The 23,354-nt window shown below is 34.9% G+C and overlaps 2 long non-coding RNA genes across 2 annotated transcripts; both read right to left on the bottom strand.

Annotated features, from left to right (window-relative positions):
* Nucleotides 1-4,383: 4,383 nt before the first annotated feature.
* LOC127876210 (uncharacterized) lies at nucleotides 4,384-11,894 on the bottom strand. Its single transcript, XR_008047727.1, has 4 exons — nucleotides 11,577-11,894; nucleotides 8,831-8,962; nucleotides 8,376-8,501; nucleotides 4,384-7,122 (listed from the first exon to the last, which is right to left on the bottom strand). It is a non-coding gene; the product is annotated as an uncharacterized LOC127876210 (long non-coding RNA).
* Nucleotides 11,895-16,085: 4,191 nt separating this feature from the next.
* LOC127876213 (uncharacterized) lies at nucleotides 16,086-21,845 on the bottom strand. The gene is made up of 4 exons (XR_008047730.1): nucleotides 21,780-21,845; nucleotides 19,001-19,211; nucleotides 16,430-16,516; nucleotides 16,086-16,239 (listed from the first exon to the last, which is right to left on the bottom strand). It is a non-coding gene; the product is annotated as an uncharacterized LOC127876213 (long non-coding RNA).
* Between the last annotated feature and the right edge of the window lie 1,509 nt (nucleotides 21,846-23,354).

Genomic DNA, 23,354 nt, shown 5'->3' with positions numbered 1-23,354 from the left:
GAATAAAATGGACCTAAACACAAAACTTAACCAAAATTTTCAATTTTCTAAGTATAAAAAGGGCACATAATTCTGTCAAAATGCACGCCAGAGTTATCTAACTTTGCCTGCCCAGTCCCCTCATGATAGTAAGTAAGTGTACCAAGTTTGAATGCAATAGCAATTGATACTTTCTGAGAAAAGTGGACCTTAACGCAAAACTTAACCAAAATTTTCAATTTTCTAAGTATAAAAAGGGCACATAATTCTGTCAATATGCACGCCAGAGTTATCTAACTTTGCCTGCCCAGTCCCCTCATGATAGTAAGTAAGTGTACCAAGTTTGAATGCAATAGCAATTGATACTTTCTGAGAAAAGTGGACCTAAACGCAAAACTTAACCAAAATTTTCAATTTTCTAAGTATAAAAAGGGCACATAATTCTGTCAATATGCACGCCAGAGTTATCTAACTTTGCCTGCCCAGTCCCCTCATGATAGTAAGTAAGTGTACCAAGTTTGAATGCAATAGCATTGATACTTTCTGAGAAAAGTGGACCTAAACGCTAAACTTAACCGGACGCTGACGCCAACGCCGACGCCGACGCCAAGGTGATGACAATAGCTCATTTTTTTTTTTCAAAAAATAGATGAGCTAATAAAACTAATAGAATTAACTTGAATTCAACCCTCATAAAAGTTTATGGACGTTTTGTTTCACTTCTGATATGTGCCACTGATATTTGTGCTGAAAATGGGTAGATGTTTCATCCAACTGATAATATATGGCCAGATAAGTGTGAATAATACCATAAAGGTGTGAATCAGAACGGGATGTATAGTAATTTATCCAACTTTTACAGCGAATTCGGTTGATTAAAGCCCTGTTGATTAAATATCATCTATAATCAACTCGCCAAGGCTCGTGCTTTTTGTTTTCTAAGCCACGCATGATAAACCTGATCTATAATCAACAATAACCTATTATTCTCTACGTAGTAAATTGCAACAGGGTCAACAATTATAATTATGTATAAGAAAAATAAAAATGATTTACTTTTACTACTTTTACTACTACTGAGGATATGCAGTCACATCATAGGCCTGGAACCGGACACAACACATGACCAGATCCACGACGAAGAGGAATTCTGAAATGTGTATTTTTGTATATGTTTGTGCACTTGTGCATCGAAACATTTTTTCAATATATGTATGTATTCACTTTCCATATTGTTAATGTATAATATAAACATGTAAAATAAAGAGAAGAAGTAGAAGAACTCTCTATATTTTTAATGTATAAAATGAAATATGTAAAATCTTCAACTGAAATACATTTTGTTAATGTATTCTTTTAAATCATCTTGAAAACGCTTGAAATGCATGTAAAGAATACAATTAACCTGAATAAATTATCTTAAAATAAAACAATGTAGTTATTATGTTGTACAGAGGTGACAATAAAATGTGCGGAAGTTTCCCGTTATGATTCACACCTAAACCGTATTATTTACAGCAATCTGTCTAAATATTATCAATTTATCAGTGTGACAAAAAGTCCAATGCCTGCCTACACATATACACAAGTGACTTTAATATAATACCCGAAAGGGGAGTTAGACAGTATATATAGATAGATATAGCAGTGTCACAAACTGGTAGCGGCATGAAATGTCCATCACCCGTCATAAATATTGTTTGCTTTTTAATAATTTCACATAATAAATATATACATGTTCTTTAATGCAAATTCTAGTTTTATGCAAAATCTTACGTCTATAATATTGATCGAATATCATAGCATTTATCAACCCCATCAATGTGTTGTCCATTTGTAACACTTTCTTGTTCGTTAAGATTTAAGCACAGGTACTTGAAACAATTTTTTGGTCCTTATATATATAATAAGAGTAAAGGTACCCAACGATGATTTCACAGGTGTATTGAATAACACAATGCAACAGCATAAAAGATCAATTGATTGTTTGATCACAATTTACCTCAAAGTTCTGTTCTGTTTCTGCAGCGTGAAGTATTGACTTCCGCCAAAAGTGAAAACCTCCGTTTTGCAGATTCACAATTTCCTTGCTAGGGAGCTGTCATTAGTTTCAATGTTTTTATCCACAAGAAATACATTAAATATTTAATTGAGTTTTAAAGACTCTAGGTTACCCCTACCCTAAACGGTCGTGTCAGTTTTGGAAGGAAAACTATTTGGCAAAAAAATATGGAAATACAACGCCTTTGCAGCAACATTTACGACAATGATTTTTTCCTTCTATTTTCATTGGATTTTAAAAGTATTAAATAAAATTTGTTACTTTGATAATGATAAGTAGTTATATCTCTATTTATAGTGAGAATATTGTGAATAAACATATTACATTTGGAATACAGATTTATAGTGCTGATTGTGCACTACGTGAGCGAGGTGTTTATTTTGCGGATCGGCTAGTATGAATTACGAGTGTTATAAAGCCCTATTTGTCTGCGTGAACTAATTTGATGCTTTAGATGCACACTTGCACATCATGTGGAGTTCTGCAAACATCATTAGATACAGACAGGCACACTATTAGGAGTTCAGAATACAGATTTATAGTGAAGATCCTGTATCTTCTATTTACCAGCGTCTCTGCGTCTCTTCGCAAGTTTTTATACGGGTGTTATAGCGTTGGTGAAGTAATGGGCGCCTATAAATCTTTATCCAGATAACGTTCGCATCGTGCTTATAATGTACGTTAAAATCGGGTTTATAAATTATTGGTCCCTAATGATCTGTGCTCAGTTTACATGACATGCGCTTATATACGTCCATTATCCCATAGTTGAACCCTTTAAATATATGCGTCCATAAAATTGAGTGAGATTGGGATATGCATGGGATAACTCATTGATATATATCTATGGACTATCTGCGCGAATTCGAGTGTAATAGCGTTTGGGAACTAATGAGCGCCGATTATTCTGCGTCCAGACGTTCTTTTATATCCCGCGTGAACGGTTATATTCGTGTTTAAAAATGATGGTTTAACGGTAATCTGGGCCCAGTAACATTTACATACGGTCGTACGTGCATTATAGAGCATTTAGAGCCCTATCAACCTGAGTCGAGAGTCAACACATTAAGCATAGGCGGCTCCAATGGAGGGTAGCGGACGCGGCGTACGCCCCCCCCCCCCCCCTAAAATCTTCAAAGTAAAGATCAAATCATTTGATGTTTCACACTTAGCTAGATCTAAATCACCTATGTAAACTCATTTTTATCTTCTTCTTCGAACTCAAAATTGCCCACTAATCACAGACAATCGCTAAAATGTTTTAACTTTATACTCTGTGTCGCCCGGCGTATAAACTATGCATATTTTTGGCATTATAAGAAGGTACTTTGATGAAAGTAAATAAGGCGTGACATGTCCGGAAAGTGGTTGACAAAACCTTCAAAATCACTTTAATCGTGGGGCTTCCTGGAGGGGGGGGGGGGCTCCTGTTGAGTGTGCTTCAATGCTATTAATTGCATCAAATAACTAAGTTAATTAGATTGATGTACGTGCATGAAATCTCCGCGTGTTTTATTTTTTATATTTTTTTTACCAATGTATAATTAATACACCCACCCCCTCCAAAAAAGCATCCAGACAACGTCCACTTCGTGCTTATACGGTACAATTCGGGTGAAACCAGGGATGGATGCCTATTTATCTGCGCCCAGTTAACGTTCACATGCGAATATATGGTCTTAATTGCATTATAGTGTAATAAAACCCAATAAATCTGCATCGTATGGCATAATAAAACCCAATCAATCAGCATCGAGTGAATAAATTGAGTTTCTTTATACGGTTTCAATTGCATGAAGAAACTGATCCACTTCTGTTTATCTTTGTCCATAGAATATGCACATGTTATTTTACGGATTTAATAGCGTTGAGGAACACATGAACCCATATTGGTATGCGTCTAGACAACGATCACATCGTGCTTATACATCGGGTTTTATAAATGAAGGACAACAAAAATCTCATGTGCTTATCCCTTTACCTCTCACAAATGCACTTTGATGCATTTAAAGTCCTTTAGAAAATTAAATTAAATAAGTCCTTTCTTAACATATTCAAGTTTTAAATGCTTCATTTCCAATCTTTATGTACTGATGAGTAACAAACAGCATAAAACCTTAACAGACTGCGAGTTGCTGTTCTGGGTTTATGCTGGTTGCAAAATCAATTTTCACTTTGCTTCTTATGGGAGAAAGGGTTATACGGTCTATATTACAATTTAGAAGTTATACACTGTAATTACCTTATAATTAATGGATTGTTATTGTCAATGACTTTATGTTCTCTGATAATGTCATATCTTCCGTTTTAAGACAAAAATTGTTACAAACAAAAATGCTTAGAACAAGAACAACATTTATTCAGCAACAAAGCTTATACAAGCTCATAGCTTACATTATATATGGATTATACATTTTATTTATAAGTGATGGTAGAAGATAAAGAATGGACGATATTGTTATGAACTGGTTAACATGGTATGTTTATGAAGGGAATACATGATTTCATATAATATTGCAACTTTTTTAAATAATGACATTAACATGATAAAAAGGAGTACACCTTATTGGTAAATGTGCGTGATGCATATGGATCAATTGTTAGGCTTTAAGACTAAATATATCTAATATGTATATCATTACATACATACATACATACATGCATGCATACATAAATATATACAACTTTATATGGTATTTCAATATGAACACACATCTATGAGATTTAACCATCCTTGGCCACATAAGTGCCGTTGAGTGCAGTCCTATGTTTGGTTAAATTTATTTGTTGCGAAAACCCGGATTAGACTTAAAATGTTACAAATAAACAATAATTACAACTTTAAGTATTTTAAGATCATCTTTGAAGAGTGTCGCCATAACTAATGCGATAACGACGAATATGGTTAATTTCACAACTATACACAGTTAACATCATACATCTCCTAAAATGCAGATAAAATTGACGTTTTAACAACGCATTATTTACACGAACTTCATCTTTAATATTTACCGATTCAAGGTGAAATGGGAGAAATGGTTTACACACAATCTATACATTGCTGCCATTCACGTCTGTGGCAAACCATCTCGTTTCAAGAAAATCATACCATAACATCGAATAAACTATGAATATACGCAAATGCTAAAAAATGCATTGATTTTTAATCAAGAAAAAATATAAACTAGCAATAAAAGAACTCAAATATGAACGCTTTTGTTTTGCAGACGAATTACAAAATATAGAAAAGGAGAGCGTATTAATAAAAGAAAGGCACAACAGTAAATATATAAGGTTCATCAAACCCGATATTTTTGGTGTATTCTGCAGAATGCGACTTAAATTAAAGAAGTTAAATCGAACCACTCAACCGTAGATGATATTTATAAAAAAAAATAAACACTTGTTCGATGTGAAAGAAAGCCAAACATGAAAGTACTACGATCAAAGTGCGAATAAAAGTATAAATGCATTTATAAATGTTAGCAAAACATGACATTTCTAAACGTTGGAAAATTAATAAATTAACAAAACAATAATAAAATCCCGGGAAAGCAACAACCTCCGGATGAGATTATCAAATGTTCAATAGTAAGACATTCAAAAGCAAACAATAACCATTGGTTTAATCAATTAATATTCTTGTCTTGGTGCGAAGGGAAAAAGTCATAGTTTAAAGAAATTGACGTAAATGATGCCAACAATTATAAACGCATACCTGTATATGGATATTTTCACGGATTTTGGCATGTGTTGAAGTTTTAAAAATAAAAATGATGAAATAAATAAAATAATGTAAAAAGATAAATGTTTACATCGGAATTAAATAGCTCAATAATTAAACAAGAATAAAATCAAAGATAAAAAAAGTTATCCTTAACTAGTCTTAAACAACTGACCATTTGAGTAAAAGACTAGAACTTAAACAACTCGCCCATCTGTGATCGTGTAGTAAGTAATATGTTTATGTTATAATTTATATCAGCAATCATCGTACTGTCACAAAATATAATGATAACAACAGAACTCGCCAAATTATTCCTTCGTAATGCTTTAAATTTTTAATGTGTTTAAATCATCAAAATATGCAAATACTGTAATATTGTAGAGCTTAGTAAATGTTCAGTATTACCGATTCCTCGCAAAAAAAAAACTACAACGAAAATTTTGAAATCTGAAAAAAAATCAATTTCGTCAATTTACCAAAACGTGAAAAGGTCCATTTAACAAAACAATGGTACAAATCTATTCACAAGAGGCAAATTAATATCAGACATCAGAATTTTAATATGTTCACTATTTACAACAAATGTAAATGATAAAGGAAAATTATGTCGCATGTTTCGTTTAAAAAACAATGTATGACCTTAGCATCTTAGGCCGAAAAGTAATATATGAAAATATAATAACACAATTTCTTAAATTTCGCCTAATGAGATGTATAACTCTGTCAAATGTTATGTATCATCCTCTTATCCATATTTATACTCATACCAAGTTTCAATGAAATCCGCCAAAGCACTTCCAAGATATGGCTCCGGACACAAAAAATTATTAAAATATTTTCGCAAACTTAATGATAAATCCGAAATGTTGTTTACATTTCGTGACGTCATTTGACGTTGCAATGTTATTTCAGCAACATAACAAAATGCGATTGGTCAATCAAACGAAAATAAGCCAATGAAAATCCTTAAAAAGTATATTACACATGTGTAAGATAAAAATATTCGTAATGATTATATTACAAGGGGAAGCAGGGTATGGCATGTGATTAATATATATCTGTATTGAAGTAACTGTTAATTACACACTAAGCACACTCACAAGTTGAACTAAGTTGTGTTGGTCATCATTGCTATCACAACCCTTCTTTGCTGCCTTATTCATGTGATATCTGATCACTTTTTTGTAGGGGCAAATCTCCTTTTAGTTCTTGATGGAGCAGGTGTTACATTCTTCATAACAAATGAGGTCAGATGGCATTGCATTTCTTCAACATTTGCAACGCCCTCTTCCACCACAAGTTTTTTAATTTTTGAGGTAACATCACTGTCGATACGTTGCAACAGCCCAGCGTTCTGTTGAAGATTCAATAAGAAATTTAAATAGCAGAAATTAATATAAACATGCACTTTGCAAACATTATCACCCCAATGTACGATCATCTGCATTTTAATACAGATCTTCAAGCTAATATAAATACATTATTATAAAGAGGTGTCAAATGAAAAGATGTAGATGTCTCAGTGTCTGACAGACAGTGTGACCCCAGAGTGCGTTGTTGTTGATTAGTTAAGATAATCAGTAAAATTTGAATCTTACATTAACAAGAGCTTGTTAACAGACAAAACAGCAGCCCCCTAGTGGATATTTGCTGCATTGTATTTATATAACCATAGCAATCAGAAATTTGAACCATATTAAAGAAACTGACACGAAGTGCATATTCCCAATACGGCCATTTATGCCCTCCAAACTTTATCAACTCTGCTTACGTACTTTTTGAGTCAGCACGCTTTTAGTTTCCACTCATTTCTTTAAACTCAGCAACAATAATTTGCGCAGGAGGCAAAAAAAAATGAAGGAAATTGTACATTCAACTTTTTGTCCCTCTTTCAACATACCAAATTTCATCAACCTAGGTAATTTACTAGTTGACATATTGCAATATGCTGATTGCGAAGATGGACATACACACACACAAACGGAATGACAACTGCAAGTTCAATATACCTATGCCTTTCGGCAGGGAATAATAAAGAAATTATAATGGAAACCAGGGCATAATCTTTATGTCCTTCTTCTCCTCATTATTTCGTTATTATTATCTTAATTATTGCAAAACTTTGACTTCTTAAGAAAGTCTTTAAACAGTCATTTTTAATAAAAGTCCATATAAATCATTCGACCACTGGCGTGTGGCTACCTTTGATTCCAGGAGCATGCTTTTAACAATCTTTAGTTTTATTATTTGATGTCAAATAACAACTATCAAAACTCAAGCATTAAGAGAAAATTAATTGTAAGTTATTTTATTATACACATCATCTTTTAAGGAAAGATCTAGGATAATGTAAAGGTACAGAGTGCTGCCAAACAAATCAGGTTTAAAGCTGGAGCAGTCTGATGACATTTTTAAATATTCTGCGTAATCCTATTCATCTTTCAAAAAGTCAAATTCAAAAGATTTTTACATTTTTTTAAATTATTACGTGCCAGGTAAACAAGAAATCCCCATGATGGGGCAACTGTTGACAATTTTGATCACATGTTACAGCAAATAAATCAACAGAAATTTAACTTTACAGAGTGTTACTTTACATATCAGTACCTCTCCACTTGTATGGTACTTGTGTTCGATGTTAGGAAACACCACCATTATCTTCTTGATGCCTTTACTCAGATCACTCCTCACATTAGAAGCAGCCATTTTTTTGTCCAGCTCGCTTGATGAACCCTTGTATTAAATGACATAATGTTGACAACCTAAACAGTGCTTAAAACCAACAATAGAAAAAAATGATTGGATGAAGATGTTTAATTTAATTGTCATCATATTTTGCTTATCACACTTTTACAGAGGTAAAAACAATAAAAATGAGGCAAACACAATACAAATGTACATTTTGTAGGAATCAGAAGAAATTGATGATATAACCAGTGGATTTTGAGCATTGGTGCAATAGTAAGGTTTCTTAAGTGTTATGATTGCAATAAAACAATGTAATGTACAGTAATTGTCCTGCTTGTGGGTAAATTAAATAAAAGAAAAACAACACATCCAACCTTTTCAGGGGTGAATATCAACACTTCCTTCAGAATGATAGAAGCAGGACAGTCCAATTTTTTGGAGAGCTGCACTGCATGCCTTGTTTTCTATTTAGCATATGAATGTTGCTCACTGCTAACTGTCTTTGTCTGAAAAGTATGTTAATATCTTTACAACTTTATGTACATGAAAATGCATATTTTATCTGATATCACACAGTGTTGAGTTTTGACAACTATTTGGACCAAATTTGTTTAAGAACAGATACTGTAAGTCTAATTTCATCATAATAGTAGTCAGTATAAAACAAAAGGGTAAACATTTTACTCTTCATGGAATGATCTGATCAATGTTAGCATTTTACCAAGTCCAAAGAAATAAATCTTATATTTTTATCTGAGCATTCATCAAGACAATAAGAACAAATTTTTTTGTTTTGCACTGAAATCAACACCATTTTAAGAACATTTTTAAAATCCTGTGTCCATCATTACATGTACATTGTTTATTTTTGCATTAAATGGCTTACAGGATGCGCTACATTGATGTTTCAAAGTTTATATATAAAAGATTTTTGTTCATTTAGCTGATTCATCTGGATCCTATTTTTTAACAAAATCGTTATTAAATACAATGCTTTCCAATTCAGTAAAGACTGATTTATATGAGACATTGCTATTGTATTGTTTATGAAAATAAAGATTCTGCATACTAACAAGGTGCTCAGGTAAGCTAACAAGAGCACCGCATTAAAGGTGCCACGCTCGGCTGCGGGTGCAGTTTTGAATACATGAAAGCTTGTCAGATTTTTTTGTGTTTTTTTTTAAGAGGTCACAGTGACCTTGACCTTTGACCTAGTAACTCAACAAGAGGGCCATGATGGCCCTGAATTGCTCACCTGACTCATTAAGATCAGATGAAAACTATGACCTCTATTGTCTACACAATGTTTTTCTATGATTTGACCTAGTGACCTAGTTCCTGACTCTAGATGACCCAAATACAATCCCAATCCAGATTTCATCAAGATAAACATTCTGACCACAGTTCATAAATATTGGATGAAAACTGTGACCTCTATTGTCAACACAAGGTTTTTCTATTTATTTGACCTAGATTTTTACCCCAGATGACCCAAATACAATCCCACCCAGATTTCATCAAGAATTCTGACCAAATTTCATAAAGGTTGGATGAAAACTGTGATCTCTAATGTCTACACAAGGTTTTTCTATTATTTGACCTAGTGACCTGGTTTTTGACCCCAGATGACCCAAATAAAATCCCAACCCAGATTTCATCAAGATAAACATTCTGACCAAATTTCATAAAGATTGGATGAAAACTGTGACCTCTATTGTCTACAGAAGGTTGTTCTATTATTTGACCTAGTGACCTTGTTTTTGACCCCAGATGACCCAAATACAATCCCAAACCGGATTTCATAAAGATAAACATTTTGACCAAATTTCATCAAGATTGGATGCAAACTGTGACCTCTACTGTCTACACAAACAAATTGTTGACGGACGGACGCACGCACACACGCAGGCACGCACAACGGACACCGGACATCACACGATCACATAAGCTCACCGTGTAACTTCATGACAGGTGACCTAAAAATATGTGTCGGAGATAAACATGAACAGTTGTGGTTAAAATCCCATAGAAACAAAAGCTGTTTGTAAAACATGCATGCCCCCCTATATGGGCTTTTAGTTGTAGTAGCAGCCATTGTGTGAATACGTTTTTTGTCACTGTGAATGGTGGTGGTGGTGTAGTAGTAGTAGTAGTAGTAGTAGTAGTAGTAATAGTAGTTGTAGTAGTAGTAGTAGTAGTAGTAGTAGTAGTAGTAGTAGTAGTAGTAGTAGTAGTAGTAGAAGCCCCGAGCCAATTATCGCTTAGTCTTAACAACTTTTGATCTCGTTGACGCAAGTTGGTATATTCCCCCGGGTCAAATGTGACGCATGACGTAATTTTCTCAAGAGTCAAAAAGGGGTCTTCAGTAATTTTCAAGCGTCAAAACCCGGGAGCTCGGGTCAAAGGAAAGCCCTGATAATTTGTTAAATAATCAGAGCTTGATTCAATGTATTCAAAATGACAATAATGGAAGGTAATTGTATTTCTCTTCAACTTATAATTGATAATATTTGACAACAATTTCATTAATAATATTCACTCTAGTCAAGGTCTACAAAACGGTAGTGTCAATATTGTAAGGAAAACAAAAATGGAAATGCCAAATTTTTTGGTTCTATAATCGATTATTTTACGATTATACTATCAATTTCATGTTTTTAAATTTGTGCTTTTGCATCGTTAAAACAATTAAATAAAAGTATCTTGTCTTCATTGCGATTTCTCGTGTGAAGATTGGCAGACGACATCTTGAAAACTTTGACAAACATGCGGTAGCAGTTTCTTTACAGCAAAATGTTTGTTTTCTAACCATGTTGCCAAATTGTCCTTACAATACTGACTCGACGAAGGTCTACAAACGGTCGTGTCTATGGTCCCAGTGTCAATATTGTAAGGAAAACAAAAAGGAAAGCTAAATGTGTTTCTTTCAAACCAACTATTTTTTAAAGATTAACATGTCTCTCTTTTCTCTTTTCATTAAAATATGTTTGAGTTTCTTTCAAACGCCAGCTGGTTACAACCACAACAATCAATTAAACTTTGAAGAATAATTAATTTATGCTTCTTTCAACAGAAATCATTACGTTTAGATATATGAACAAAATAATAAAATGAATTTACCTGAATTACCCAAGTTTTTTGTGCTGTAACCAATTATGTAGGTTATTCGTATCAATTTCATTTCTTTTTATGTAAGCTTTTGCATCGTCAAAACAATAAAATAACATTATTTTGTCTTCGTTGCGATTTCTCGCATGGAGATTTACAGACGCCATCTTGAAAACTACGACCAACTTTCGGTATCAGTCTCTTTACGGCAAATTTTTTGTTTCCTTACATCGTTGCCAAATTGCTTATACGAAACTGACTCGACGACCCTAAACTCAAGAGCACTCTGGATCAGCAGACGATTTATTTCATAAATCAATCTTACGGAGGAATCCGAGATAGCCGATGTATCACGATTGAACTAAAGAGATGTAATTGTAGGTTATATTACACTAATTCCGATTCCCATAGGGTCCCATTATAAAACTGACAACTTTCACAGCATTTTTCTTGCCTTTTCGACGTATCAATTTTTCCGAACCTGGTATCATTTTAAAGATGGATCTGTCCTCTTCCAATAATTGCAATCAAAAACATACCGTCTCGCAACTTCTAAGAAAGAAAATCGCTGTCGAATGAATCCCACCGTAGAAAAACGTGTTTAGGAATCCTAATTTCGACAAAAGCCCCACACAATAGAAAACACACCCTCAAAAGTTCATCTTTTGAGTTAGCTTCCAATCCAAGGCATCAAAGTACTCCAGACACATACAGGATTTTACAAATAACCACAAAAGACATGTCTCACATTGTTAAATGGCTTATATTCAAGAAGAGAAAAGGAACTCTTTAGGCACTACTTTCGAATGGACCACGGAGGGATACACAATGATTTAGTGTAATGTAACCTGAATATAGCGAATGATTTCTAGATGGGTCATTACGGTCACATTTCAAAACGGTAACATCACGCAGTCTGGTTCCCATGATAAAATTGTGTTTAAAGATTTTCTTTTCAAGTTTTTGATGTAATAAAATGAAAAAGCATCCACTGCTGCCGAACACCTATAAAATATATTTTATAGGTCTTTGCTGCTACCAAATGCCAGTAAATGATTTTCAATAGCCATATATTTATTTTTACCAAAAAAAGAAACGCATGCAATTTTTCAAACATGTAGATTTAATACAGCACGTCTTTCCGTAGTATCGACCCTCTTAATAATACATGCAAATTTTGGAAGTGGACAAATACAAATCACGTATGTGTTATATGTCAATCTATAGTTAAATGTGTATTCTTGGACATAACAACGAAAACTGCATTTAAATCCGCAATGTTTTCACAAAATACTCGCTAATCTTAGCTCACTGTAGTAAGCTGTTTCATATAAAACTGTCTCATAGTATCGGCCCTTCTGATTGGTTGCTTAGATTTGTTACTATGCGCAGTTGCTTGCTCTAAAAAAGTAACTTAATGGAAAAACGAAACTCTTACTCACGTTGTTCTTAAAATAGTTTTACATTTTATTAAAAAAATAATCGGCATATTAAACATTTGATAAAGCTACTTCTAATCCATAAACAAACTAACATAATTGTGTGCTACGTAATTCAAAATTTTATTAAAAAAATAATCGGCATATTAAACATTTGATAAAGCTACTTCTAATCCATAAACAGACTAACATAATTGTGTGCTACGTAATTCAAAATCAAAGCATCAACACTCTGGAATAAACATGACCTACTTTCCAACGAACACCGGAAATCACGAGAATGATCGTTGTAATAGCCATGGATAATCATCAAATAAACTACAACTTCCAAAAATTGAAGAAAAATAGCACATTAACTTTCCAGTACTACTTGACGGTTTTATCGTTAAAGGCACGATACTATGAGGCGGAGCGATACTATGAGAGTAAGAGATAATACCTCTATTACCGACTTAATAGTATGCAAACTAGGACTAAATCTTTATTTGGTGATTATTTCGTACACACTAGAAATTAAATGTAAACCTGTAAATAATTTGAAACAGAAAAAAGAAGATAACAGAAATCGTCTTCATCGTGGCGTATTGAAGATGGTGTCCGTCTAACGACCGTCACGAATAGTAGAAGAGGCTATACAAGTTTTCGGCGCCACAGACGTCAACCTTCAAAAACCACAGACGTTGAAGCTCATCCTCAAACGTGCCCGTGAGAATTATGCTATACGTACTTGCAATTGAACACATGTACTTATTTAATCTAACAAAGGACTATAGAGTTCGCCATCACCAAACACTGGCAAACAGCTGACAAGACTTCAGCGGTTAAACGGCACTTTCCATGTCGTCCGCAAGCCGTTATTCATGATTAATTATGTTTTAGCTTGTTCAATCAAGTAATAGTGGGAGAAGAGTTATTCCATGTGTAATTATGTGAAAAGGTAGATGCCAAATTTTCATTCAATCTTTACATTTCATATTTCAGTACTATGGTGCGCGCTTAAGATGGAGTCAGGCTGTTGTGAGGAGCATAAACGCAGTGTGCCTTAAGGCGACGTATGAGAGACGCGAAGCCGTCAATACATTGATGCCACTTGATGCAAAAGTTAGCGGTACTTCCATTTCTGCCCGGAATACATATTAAGTGTGATTTCAACAGGTACACGTTTTAATTCCAACATTTATTCTCCCAAGTATACAAGTACTAGTATATACAGTAATAAGACAGCGCATAAACATTTCCTTTTTAAATATTGTATTAAATAAATCCAGGCCTGCTGAAAGGGCAATGTCAATAGAAACAGCAGTCGTCTTTGACTATTTTCTGTCTACCTGGCTGGACAGTTCCGTATGGAATACTGGTCCATGAACCGGAAAACATTGGGAACTAACAAAGATGCAGAGGCCATGCTATAAATTCGGTATGTACACCAGCTTGATAAGACTGTTGCCTTTTGTAGGGATGTCATTATCAGCTTGCAGGATTACGTGACTTTGTTGGGTTCCCAATTAAACGTTAATGGATGTATACACACCGGTTAGTACTGCTTTTTTCCAAATAACTTTTTAAAATAATTTTTCGTAAAATATCAACTAGAGTATAAAAGACAGATTTTAATGCTGCTTAGGGCAATGTGAAGTACATCAGATTTACTTTATTTGATAAGCCTGTGTTCTTGTTCAAAAATTCCATATGTACTGCACAATAACGCTTAACGCAACGTGAAATTTTGCCACCAATTTTTGACGTACTCAAAGCTTTATTCTTATACCTGAGGATATCGACACAAACTGCAGGAAAAGCGGTCTTTTATGCACTTAACAATTTTGCAAATGAATTTCAATAACTTGAGATATTTGCAAAAAATATTTTAATTTATATTCAACAATTTTTATATAAATATTTATTTATTTATTTATACTTCAATATAATAACGATAACTATTTCTTAATGAAAAGCATGGCTTAAATTGACGATACATGTGTTTAAGACTTTCAAATGAACAAACGTCCTTTACACGAGTTTATGCACAATCATAATCTTTAAGACGAAAAAAGACGTATGTCTGTAAATCTTACCGAGTGATATTTAAATACTAGACACGTTAATTTTTAAATAAAATATCATTGTAACCATGTTTCATTCAGTGATTAGTTTCATTTGAATGTCATTTATGACACCAAAACAGTTATTCTTCTGAATGGGCATATTACTTAGATTTGCCACTTTCAATCAAACATGGAAAAAAACTTAACCGTTAGAAGGCTTTGTTCGCATTAACGGCCGATTGGATATCGAGATGCTTACAACTAGATTGTAGGTGGATTCAGAAAAAAGGTTAACTTGCTGAAAAATGCACCGCCTATAGTGGCTCATGGGCAGAGCTTACGTAGTGCGAGTGTCCAGATTTACTGTTGAGATTTGTACGTCATGTGCATAAGATACTAGCGTCGGGTGCCCAATAGACTTCTAACGCTTTAAAATGGACATTTTACTTCAGATAGCGTGCGTAAGTTAAGCCCGGACGTCGATTAGAGGTAGCGTTGCGATGTCATTGTCTAGATGAAGACTGGCGAGATGCTGGTGTCGCTTTTCCGGTGTGCCTTTTTCATGTATTCCCTAGTTAAATGACAGAAAAGGTGCGCATGTCAGTTTTCGATAGACAGGAATAAATTTATGTGTTCTTGCGTATAGTCAAGTTTTTTATTTCCTTAGCCTGGTATATTGTTCCTAAACCAAGAGATAATCATATTTTAAACAAATATACTGTAATAGGCCATATGAAACAAACTTTTATAACAGTAAAATTACCTACATATAATCGGTAAGTATAGAATGCATGTTTATCTATATTTTAACTCAGCGAAAATCTTCTATTTGAACATTGGAATCTTACATAAATTTCAAGATGCACAAACAATGATGTTTGTGTTTTCGTTGGTTCAAACTAAAAAAAGAACTTTGTTCTGGACATAATGATTTAAATATGCAAGTTGAAGCTCAGTGTTGTCACCGCACTTACCTAAAAACAATAACTTACTCGTATTTATCATAATTCGAAGTGACGGGATGCTTTGCGCATCCGGCGTGGTGGTCGGTAGGAGAGGGATGGGGTCATTTTGTTAATAGCAGTCCAGTTGCAGCCGACAGTCTCCACCGGCGGCGTAATCACAACGCTGGTTCTTGTGATAGCTTGGCCCAGTCCAATCCAGAGCAGAAGAGATAGACTGGTTGCCAGTCTTACAAATCCACCCAAAACACGAGAACAGTTAATGACAGGAGAATATTTTCATACTAATACATGTTCATTGTATGTTAAAAAACACTTGGAATATAGTGCAAAATCATACTAAATGCAGTGTTCATGTAATATATATATATATTTATTTCGTTTCATATGAAAACGATTGAAAAAACGCGATCGCTTACCCATTTGTTTGCCCAAGGAAACAACATTCCCAGGCAAATTAACCCCAACAATGGTCCTCCCATAATTCCGAAAAACGCCCCGGTCAACTGCAACGAGTTATCAGTTTCCATTAAGGACGCTACTACCAAAAACAGATAACATGTCGGGTTTAGCAGCTCGATCAGTACAACGCGGAAAAAAACCCACCAGTTTCGTTCAAATAAACGTTAATGCTGTGCGTGTATAAATAACACACTTACAATAACAAGTATATTACATTATTTATTCAGTTTATAATGAAATCAATGAATATCTTTATACCGAAACGTATTTAACACGCACGCTAGTCTTATCTTAGCGAAACAGCGACTATTTCACATTTTTTGGCGCTTTTTGACATTTTCAACCTTTTCAGTAAGTGCATTAAATTGCTAGAGAGTAACCAAGGAGCTGGAGAGCTCAATTGTATTGTCAAGAAGAGATTTAAAAAATGAAAGTAAAAAGTTTTCCTAACAGGAGCACTGAAAATAATGGTTTTCCGATGTAAAGGCACAATGTGGGCTGAATAAAATATACGGAAAAAAATATATTTTGTTGAAGAATTTGCAAAATCAGTCAACACTATTTATAGTTCATGTTGTTCTTTATATAAAAATTAATTTTGATGGTGGAAATAGAGGATATTTGTTGGATTCGGTGGATTATCGATTTTAATTCACGAGTGATGATAAAAAATAATATTTTCACGAGTGGCACATATATATTTTCTATGAACCACCGAATCCAACAAATTTTCTTTTTATTTTATGTTGTTTTTTTTTCACCGTTTCTATACATTGTGAAAGAGTTTAGCTAAAGAATTTCGCTGGGATAATGACGTCATTTCGTCAAAAAATGAAGTCCTTTCACAGTAAATCGATAATTTTCACTGTTAATTTTCAATGTTTAAAACAGTGAAATTATCAGTTTTAATTCACTGATATTTCTCTATAAACCACCGGAAAGCATAAATAAAATCACCGCATAATAGCACATTTGTAAGGTTCTTGTAGATGTTTTAACACCATTTTTATGTGTGGAAATACCGTTTTAGCTTTGGACACACAATTCATCATCGCGCGTTGGCGCAAAGAATATAATTTGTTTTATTTTCGTTTGAATGCTACAGTCCGAAAAAAATATTAATCATGCCCATATTTCAAACATTGACCGTTTAGCTAAGGACGCATGTCTTGCAGGTAACATGTCGATACAAAGGTTGTGTTATTAGTTCGGCTGTTTTCGGAGAAAACCCGAGGTATTGTCATAGCCAGCTCGTCGTGTCGTGTCGTGTCCGTCGGCGTGTCGTCCGCGTCGTGCTTAAACCTTAACATTTTGTCAAGGTTTTGAACATTGGCTCTAAAATCAAAGTGCTTCAACCTATAACTTTGAAATTTCATATGTTGCTGCACCTTGATGAGTTCTACATACCACAACCATTTTTGGGTCACTAGGTCAAAGGTCAAGGTCACTGTGACCTCTAAAAAAATCTGACAAGCTTTCATCTATTAAAAACTGCACCCACAGCCGAGCGTGGCACCCGTTAAGTGGTGCTCTTGTTTTATTTTACAATATACCTTGTTAGAGATTGAACTAAGTTGCATATCTTGCATGTGGCATGTAATCTCCGCATGCTTTACATTTATGATAAGTTTTAAATTACCTGCTAAATAATGAACTTACAGTCTAACACAGCCATAATATGCGAAAACCTGATCTTTAAGTGTGACACGTTGCATAACTGTGCTTAGTTATTTTACACCTTCATTGTGCATGATGAATGATGACGTTAAAGTCCGGATAACCCTTATTATACACACATTTTACCGTTTCTATATAAGTTCGACATTTTTAGTGCACACGTCCACTTAGGCCATAAAATAAACCAGACTGAAAGCTATATTAAGCGTCTCTATGAACATTTGTCATATTGTCCGTGATCATCACCCCGAACAACATACTGAAAGATGCATGACCGATAAGTCTTTCGACTAGCACGTGTACCGAATACTTTGGAGAGGAAAGTAGCCCGTGACGGAGGAATGGCCTTGCAGCACATGGGACGCACGAAATCCTCGAATATCACCGCGGCCACGGCGTTCAGACCGGACGATATCGTACTGCACAGCACATGCGTAAATATGGAACGCCATACCTGTCTTATGGACATAATAAGACTGTGTTTTGACAAGTCAACACCACATATTAACAAAATATCACGACGGTTTAATTAACATAATAAGACACCTTCTAAAGAAGACAGAACGAAATTTGACAACGTAAGACAGCTATGGCGTTCCATATGTATACGTAAACGAATACGTGATGCATACATGAATCATACTATATGTATGTAAAATTCCTAGTATGTACTAAAGCAACGACAGAAATGAGCGTCGTTGGCGTTCAATGAGGATAATAAGGGGCCGGAAATGTCAGGGCCCTTATCATTAGACTTCAGAATAAAGGATTAAATATGAATTAATAATTGTTCATTATGCGTGTGCAAATAAACTCTAGTTTTATTATTTTATGACTTGATTGGGCCATACCTGAGACTTCCGCTGAATATACAAGAGAGCATAAGTCCCGGCAGTCCGAGGTACTGATTCAGGATGTCCATCATGTACAAGGGAACCAGCTACAATATAACAATCAAAGTTCTTGATACACTTCTGGCACATGTACAGCGTATGTACAGCGGTGTTTAGACCTGTCTCGTAAATGTAACTGCTGAACGTGTGTCTTTCATGTTATTTGGCTCTGGAAATATAAATGTAGATGGTGTTTCAGCGTAATGGATTATATACATAATGGCGAACACCATCTGGAAGGGAAGGTAAAACACCTGTAAACGTAAGTAAGATTTGCACTGAAAATAATAGAAACGACAATAGGAACCTGCAGTCCGCACATGTTAATCAGGGACGACACTTTCCGCTTTTATGGTATTTTTAGTTTCAAGGAAGTCCCTGCTTACCGAAAATCAAATTTAGGCGAAAAGTGTCGTCCCTGATTAGCCTGTGTGGACTGCACAGGCTAATATGGGATGACACTTTACGCACATGCATTAAGACCAGTTTTCTCAGAACGCGGGTCAAACGTTTTTCAGTTGAAAGTTATAAATCAAAGGTGTGAACAGTGTCTTATTTTAATGATATCGGTCAAGCTGATGCAAACATTTTTAATGAATCAATGAAAAATGATATCTATCATGCTATTGTTATTATAAAGAATTCACTATTGACATGTGTGCAATACGTCAGGTCATCAAAATGTAAAGTATGTGTTTTCTTGCATGTTTAGTATGTTATTTGGGTAAAAATACTGTATGAAAGAAAACACATTTTTGTATTGCCTTTTAGCAAATGTGATTATTCATAAAATCATACTAAGGTAATACTAAGTTAATAGAACATTTAACAGTATCTATCACTGCTCCTGTATGTACATGCATATAAATGTATGACCGTATCACCCGATATTTTTTTCCGGACTGTTAATGATGTATTTGCGATTTTAAAATGACTTGACAGAAATGATTACCATGTCGAGACAACTTGTCGCACAACACACCTATGCCTTAAGCTCATAGGGTCAAAATGAAACATAAAGATCAAAGAGAAAGAATGGCAATTCTACCAGAGGATTTAATCCCGTGACGAGTACGAGTTCAAATTCCAAAATGATCGGGAATCTAATAAAACAAAATTACTGTGTACGGATGATGATCGTTGACAGTGTTACTCACCAAATACTTTTATATTCACGAAAGTAAAGGAAATAACTAACAGAAGGCTAAGTTCACTGATAAACGGTGATGAGGTAGGCTTCCTATATGTTAAGCATTACTTGAAGGCAACGATATTGAAAATAAAATAAAAAGAACATATCAGTCTTCAGTCAGTTCATCAGTGTGCCCGTACAAACTACGGCATATACCAGTGCGTCTGCAAAATAGTAATACATTAACTAAGATAATGATACATGTAACACAGTCATGTAACTAACATATAATATGCAACACAATTTTATCGTAATTGTATTGCTGTAATAATGTTAAAGTTTTATCACATCTTACAACCTTGGCCAATCTTGAAAACAGCAGTCCATTTAGCACAGGGAAATCAACAACTGGCTACTTGAGCCAAGAATTATAAGAATTGATTGGGTAAATATTGACCACAACTGACCATTTTGGACAATACTGACTGCAACTGACATTAATGGAAAATACCACAACTGACCATTTCGGACAATACTAACGAAAAACTGACCATTCTAGTGGAACCTCGTCGGTTAATCTAGATCTAACCGTAAAGTTTTAGTCATTTTACTTCAACTTTTCATTTTAACATGACTTACAAAGGTGTGCGACATTTGTCGTCAATGTTGCGACATATATCGTCAGCAGGATTTACGACATGTATCGTTCCTTGCGGCATTTATCGGCAACGTTGCGACAAATCTCGTAGCCTGCGACATATAAAGGCGATGCGACATTTAACGGCGCTGCAGCCACAAATCGTTGTTCTGATATATATTCAACATTTTAGTAAGTGCATGTACATGTACCTCGGTGTAACCATTTGTTATATTCAAACTTTAAATCCACAAGGCGAAGTTTATAGCAATCTACTTGGTCATCATATTTACTAACAGGTTTTCGCGCGTAATTTCTAGTCTTTGTTATACAGTCGTCTGGTATTGCTGCATAACAAGCAAGCATACGTTTGGGTATTCAGTCGAATTCAGATTTAAATTTGAGGTTATTCATTGGAAACGTTAAGACTAAGTTTCTTAAGGCCGTAAAAATACGCCGAAAATATCTTTTGTTCTCTTCGAGTCAATTAATTGCTTTTTTTGCGCCTGATGGTTGATGCTGTTTCCCGTTATTTGTAAAGAAGCAAGGCTTCGTGGTTTTAAATGTGTCGCGTTCTGAGAAAACTGGGCATAATGCATTTGCGTAAAGTTTCGTCTCAGATTAGCATGTGCAGTCCGCACAGGATAATAAGGGACGACAATTTCCGCCTCAACAAGATTTTCGGTGAGAAGGGACTTCCTTTAAACGAAAAATACCATAAAAGCGGAAAGTGTCGTCCCTGATTAGCCTGTGCGGACTGCACAGGATAATCTGGGACGACACTTTACGCACATGCATTAAGCCCAATTTTCCCAGAACAAGACACAAATAAACACTTTCATGGAGTCTATGTATAGTGTATCATAGCTATTACTTCGGTCAATGTCCGCACCAATACTCCCATGTTTTAACGTGCAAGATTGGCAACAACTTAAGACATGGATTGGATATCACGTGACGTACGGTACCTGCGTTCAGGGCTAGCGACGGCGCGTACAAGACGATGGCCATGTCCAACACCTGAAACACAAATACGTATGTTCATGTTTTATTTTAATTAATTTTTCAATACGTGGGTCGCTTATTTAAAGTTAAAATTGATATCAGTTTAACGAGCCTGAATAGTCAAATTATTAGTGTTAGCCTTTTGATCCATATTAACCAGAAGTGAATCTATTGGAAATAACTTTGTAGTTTATATTATTCAATGATATATTTTCCGTTATTATAACAGTACTTCAACTTAAAGTTGCTATGCTTAAATCTATAAAATTAATATATCGAATATTTACCTTAAAAGATACCAAAATCTTTGAACATGTCCCTTTGAAATACACATACATTAAAACCCCATCTCATTGTTAAGTAATTCAAAAGTAATTCGCGGTAAATGGACTTTATTTGTTACGAATGTTCTTGTCGATCAAATTTAAAAACTATACGAAATCTCATATCATCAATCCGAAATGCACACGATGTGTACCGGCGTCTGTTATATATTTAAATATTTTACAGTGACTTTCTTGCACATTTTATATTGGTTGATTAGACCGTTCGAGAGAGTTGAACATGATTTATTAAATGCTATTATTATCCGTTTTGTGAGAACTACTTCTTTACTAGTTCGGCTAAATGACAACTGATAGACACAATAACGTGCTTGCTCGTGGAACATTTGTGTTTTCTGTTTTCTTTATTAAGGAAATGGTTTGTTTTTTCTTATCGATCGCTGCTACACTTAGGTGAGGATGAAACGGACCGTCTTCCGTAGAGCCTCCACACACATATCCATACAGCTTCCTCCGCAGGCTCGTTGGTTTTGGTCATATGAGTCGTGTTCTAGGAAAACTGGGCATAATGCATGTGCGTATGGTGTCGTCCCAGATTAGCCTGTGCAGTCAGCTCAGGCTAATCAGGGACGGCACTTTCCGCTTTTATGGTATTTTTGATTTCAAGGAAGTCCCTCCTTACCGGAAATCAAGTCAAGGCGGAAAGTATCGTCCCTGATTAGCATGTGCGGACTGCACAGGCTAATCTGGGATGACACTTTACGCACATGCATTAAGCCAAGTTTTCTCAAAACACGACTCATATATTCTCACCCAGTGGTCGATGATCCTGCTTTTCTGAAGGATGTGTTCATCCGCTTGGTCGGCTTCTCAACAGGGACACTTTAGAGACGTCAAAGGGGCATCTCTTGTGTTAAGTGTTGATGAATTAGTAAATGGTGTACTGTTTGCAGTTATCTGCTCTATAGACAGTCTAGTCTTGACAAATGATGTTAGCTTTTCTATGACACTAATTCACTTCCACAGGCAATTGGCGATAGTGTGCGTTTCTTCTAGACTGGGTCAGGTTTCCTTTAGTCTTCTTCGGCTTAAATATTTACCTTTATTGCCTTCCTCCTAATAATGATGGTGAGTGAGTGAGTGATTGAGTGAGTGGCGCTGTCAATCTAGCTTTATAATCATGTACTTGTGACGTGGGTTGAATTCATTCCAGTTTGCTTGACTTATGTTCTATAAGCTTATCAAGTCTGTAAG

Source organism: Dreissena polymorpha, chromosome 4, assembly GCF_020536995.1.
Source record: "Dreissena polymorpha isolate Duluth1 chromosome 4, UMN_Dpol_1.0, whole genome shotgun sequence".
NCBI classification, from domain to species: domain Eukaryota; kingdom Metazoa; phylum Mollusca; class Bivalvia; order Myida; family Dreissenidae; genus Dreissena; species Dreissena polymorpha.
Note: the sequence above shows the minus strand (reverse complement) of the source record. Positions and strands in the feature narration are given on the sequence as shown.